Genomic DNA, 5126 nt, shown 5'->3' with positions numbered 1-5126 from the left:
TGCACGATGGTCTCTTTGGCGTTCTGTAGAGTGCGTTATCTTCTGGTAACGCGTCTCTACAGAGGTGTTGAAGCTTATAAAAGAATATTCTTACGGTATGTCCAGCATGCGTATACGTGCTTTACCGCTAAGTTATATTCTACGAGAGAAGTTGGAGGAGAAAAGTTACAAACAGAAATAATTCTGTGAAGTATGAATCTTTGTATCGATATATGATGGTGAGAGAGGAGGAGAATTAAAGTGGCTGAGTGACGTTGTTACTGAACCATGGAACGTTGCTCTCTAAATTATATTATATATATATATATATAAAATGAAAAGTCTCGTCGTACGGTGCTTACGTCCCACCTACGACACAGAGAGAACTTTTAAACGAAAATGCTGGTTTTTGGGAATATATTATAAGATCCCTGGTTGATCCTGCCAGTAGTCATATGCTTGTCTCAAAGATTAAGCCATGCATGTCTCAGTACATGCCGCATTAAGGTGAAACCGCGAATAGCTCATTAAATCAGTTATGGTTTCTTAGATCATACCTACATTTACTTGGATAACTGTGGTAATTCTAGAGCTAATACATGCAAACAGATTCCGACCAGAGATGGTAGGAATGCTTTTATTAGATCAAAACCAATCGGTGGCGGATGGCTCGTCTGTCCGTCCATCGTTTGTTTTGGTGACTCTGAATAACTTTGTGCTGATCGCATGGTCATCTAGCACCGGCGACGCATCTTTCAAATGTCTGCCTTATCAACTGTCGATGGTAGGTTCTGCGCCTACCATGGTTGTAACGGGTAACGGGGAATCAGGGTTCGATTCCGGAGAGGGAGCCTGAGAAACAGCTACCACATCCAAGGAAGGCAGCAGGCGCGCAAATTACCCACTCCCGGCACGGGGAGGTAGTGACGAAAAATAACGATACGGGACTCATCCGAGGCCCCGTAATCGGAATGAGTACACTTTAAATCCTTTAACGAGGACCAATTGGAGGGCAAGTCTGGTGCCAGCAGCCGCGGTAATTCCAGCTCCAATAGCGTATATTAAAGTTGTTGCGGTTAAAAAGCTCGTAGTTGAATCTGTGTGTCACAGTGTCGGTTCACCGCTCGCGGTGTTTAACTGGCATTATGTGGTACGTCCTATCGGTGGGCTTAGCTCCTCGCGGGCGGTCCAACTAATATCCCATCGCGGTGCTCTTCACTGAGTGTCGAGGTGGGCCGATACGTTTACTTTGAACAAATTAGAGTGCTTAAAGCAGGCTACCTTCGCCTGAATACTGTGTGCATGGAATAATGGAATAGGACCTCGGTTCTATTTTGTTGGTTTTCGGAGCCCCGAGGTAATGATTAATAGGGACAGATGGGGGCATTCGTATTGCGACGTTAGAGGTGAAATTCTTGGATCGTCGCAAGACGGACAGAAGCGAAAGCATTTGCCAAAAATGTTTTCATTAATCAAGAACGAAAGTTAGAGGTTCGAAGGCGATCAGATACCGCCCTAGTTCTAACCATAAACGATGCCAGCCAGCGATCCGCCGAAGTTCCTCCGATGACTCGGCGGGCAGCTTCCGGGAAACCAAAGCTTTTGGGTTCCGGGGGAAGTATGGTTGCAAAGCTGAAACTTAAAGGAATTGACGGAAGGGCACCACCAGGAGTGGAGCCTGCGGCTTAATTTGACTCAACACGGGAAACCTCACCAGGCCCGGACACCGGAAGGATTGACAGATTGATAGCTCTTTCTTGATTCGGTGGGTGGTGGTGCATGGCCGTTCTTAGTTGGTGGAGCGATTTGTCTGGTTAATTCCGATAACGAACGAGACTCTAGCCTGCTAAATAGACGTAACTTATGGTATCTCGAAGGCCCCCGGCTTCGGTCGGTGGGTTTTTACTACCAACGTACAAACAAATCTTCTTAGAGGAACAGGCGGCTTCTAGCCGCACGAGATTGAGCAATAACAGGTCTGTGATGCCCTTAGATGTTCTGGGCCGCACGCGCGCTACACTGAAGGAATCAGCGTGTTTTCCCTGGCCGAAAGGCCCGGGTAACCCGCTGAACCTCCTTCGTGCTAGGGATTGGGGCTTGCAATTATTCCCCATGAACGAGGAATTCCCAGTAAGCGCGAGTCATAAGCTCGCGTTGATTACGTCCCTGCCCTTTGTACACACCGCCCGTCGCTACTACCGATTGAATGATTTAGTGAGGTCTTCGGACTGGTGCGCGGCCAATGTGATAAGCATTGCCGATGTTACCGGGAAGATGACCAAACTTGATCATTTAGAGGAAGTAAAAGTCGTAACAAGGTTTCCGTAGGTGAACCTGCGGAAGGATCATTAACGATATAACACAAAAACTTAAAGAATTTGACTTGAACACTTGAAAAATACGAAACTGTATAAGTCGGTAAGGAGCCGTACTCCTCCTATATCGACGAACCAAAGTATATACGACGTATCAACAAGCTATATACTTTAACAAAGAACAGTTAAATTCGCCCGGAGCGTGGCTTACTCCGTTGGCAAAAATGATGAAAAGACATAAGGAGGAGACGACCCTCCAGCTACGAAACTATACGAAGAGAAGGTGGCACTCTCTCTCGATCATCGGGATGAAGAGATACATATACGAATTCGAGGCGCCTGCGTGAGGTCGTACACAGAAAGACCCGCCGCCTGCGAATATTATGAAATTATAATAAAACTATAAATGGGAACTTGAGCTTTCGAAAATTAAACTTTGACACGAATATCGAACGAAAAATTACGAATGGAAACCACACGTAAAGAGAAATGCGATCGAGGCGCTTGCGTGAGGCCGTATACAGAAAGACCCGCCGCCACGATCTCGTATTTTTTTTCTTGCGTCGTGGAGACCGTACAAACGAATAACAAAATCTCTAAAGTGCCTCGTGTCGGAGAGATCATGCTCGCCTATTCTCTTCTATGTTTCGTGGTCTGTGTTGCGTTTGCTCTCCTCCTAGCAACGGGACATCGAAGACTCCTCTTTGGGATCGAACGAAGCGACTAAAACGAGTCGACGAGAGCGAAAGTACGAGTAGCGAGTCGCGCATATAGAAAGGATACCGATATATCTTCGAAGGTTCTCTTCGAAGATCCATGGATACCTTATGTGCGTCGACCTCTCGTCTCTTTCACCGCTCTCGGTCGTTCTCGAAACGTGCTTCCTACCCATAGGGCGTGTGCTCTTCGTATGTCGTTTTGTTCGAAATAACGAAACCACTTGTAACATACTCGTGGATCGGGTAACCTAGAACGAAAACGCATTGCGTGGATGTTGGCCCGCTATGATAATGATATAATGATGATGATGATGATGATGATGATGACGATGACTATGATGACGATGCGTAGCAACGATTCGTAACTAGTCTAGCCGAAGTTGGTTCGGAGGGGACCGCAGGCTGTCTATCCTCGATGTCGTGAGTCGGACACCCGTGCCGTCGCTAGAGCTTTTTCAAAGCTCGGCTTCTGGATATTGGGAAGAAAGACCGCTCGAGGACGACGGCTGCGCGTGCGTCCCATCGAATTTTTTTTTATACCACCTGAACGACTAAAGTTTCGTCTAGTTCGTTGCCTACCGTCGCATATAATCCCGTTCAGAGGGGACCGCAGACTGTCTATCCTCGTTGTCGTGAGTCGGACACCCGTGCCGTCGCTAGAGTTTTTTCAAAGCTCGGCTTCTGGATATTGGGAAGAAAGACCGCGCGAGGTAGATGGATGCGATTCCCATCGAATTTTTTTATTTTTTTTAAACACTACCTGAACGACTAAAGTTTTATCTAGTTCGTCGCTATATAACCCGTTCAGAGGGGACCGCAGGCTGTCTATCCTCGTTGTCGTGAGTCGGACACCCGTGCCGTCGCTGGAGTTTTTTCAAAGCTCGGCTTCTGGATATTGGGAAGAAAGACCGCGCGAGGTAGATGGATGCGATTCCCATCGAATTTTTTTTATTTAAAAAAAAAAACAATCACCTGAACGGAGATGTGTTCTCTTTCGTCGATTTTTCACGCTTTGAGTCGTCGCGATCGCCATCCGTTCGGAGGAGATCGCCGACTTCGAAGCCTCGATGTCGTGAGTCGGACACCCGTGCCGTCGCTAGAGTTTTTTCAAAGCTCGGCTTCTGGATATTGGGAGGAAAGACCGCTCGAGGCCGAGGGTCGCGCGAGTCCCATCGAATCTTTACATCACCCGAACGATGGAGGCGCACGCTCTTTTTCTTGAATAATTGGACGAGAGGAATGCGTAGTATCGTATTATATACACACACACACATATATATATATATATGTCGGAGATGAAAGAATACTGGAACCTTCCCTTCGGAACTTTGGGAAGACCCCTAGTGTTGTAATTTAGATTTCACCATAGCCGAATTAAGAAACTGTTGTCATTCGATTCGACTGTACTTATTTGAGATTTATGATAGTGAGCTCGGGCTCGAGGCGACAACCAGTCGCCGAACGTAGTCGCGGTCAAGGGATGAACGTTTTGTCTAACGAAGGCATGAAGTAACTCTATAGCTCTCCTTAAAAGAAATACTTAGGACGGGGCACGACGGTAAGCATTTCAACGATTTCTGTCCCGTGGCTCGCCACACGCAGACTCTATTCTTTGAGTAAGATGGTTACCAGATGTCGACGCGTCTCCACAGTACATGTTCAGCTAGCCCGAGGACCTGCTATAAATCTTAAGATCTGTTTAACTAAAGTCCTTCAAACCGACAAACAGTCCTCGTCCCAACTACAAGAAAATAGGAGAAATCTATTTTTCTCACCAACGACGCTTCCTCTTCTCGAACTTTCTCTTAAGGGCGGCTAGCACCCTTCCCTAACCACCAACATGGAAATTGACCAATTAACAGTAACGCCAATTTCCCTCACTTTCCGAATGAAGGCTTCTCTCCACGAATCCGATGATTTCGTGCCCTTGGGCACACCCGTCATAGTTTTCCTCGACAGCGTTACCGTGATGGAGAACCACTCTCCGGTACGATCTCAAAGACGATTCAAGTAACTCTCAGATACGTAGTGATTGCCTCGTGCATTAACATTGAGTACAACTTAGACGCTGAAGAAAAGTAGAGTTCGTCATCCCCTTGACCGCGGATTCGTT

At 46.8% G+C, this 5126-nt stretch overlaps 1 non-coding gene across 1 annotated transcript; it reads left to right on the top strand.

The window, feature by feature from the left end:
• The first annotated feature begins 407 nt into the window (after positions 1 to 407).
• On the top strand, positions 408 to 2330 carry LOC125386955. Its single transcript, XR_007227558.1, has one exon. It is a non-coding gene; the product is annotated as a small subunit ribosomal RNA (ribosomal RNA).
• Positions 2331 to 5126: the final 2796 nt, after the last annotated feature.

The sequence above is a fragment of the Bombus terrestris genome, unplaced genomic scaffold, assembly GCF_910591885.1.
Source record: "Bombus terrestris unplaced genomic scaffold, iyBomTerr1.2, whole genome shotgun sequence".
Lineage (NCBI taxonomy): Eukaryota > Metazoa > Arthropoda > Insecta > Hymenoptera > Apidae > Bombus > Bombus terrestris.
This window is presented reverse-complemented; position numbering and strand designations above follow the sequence as displayed.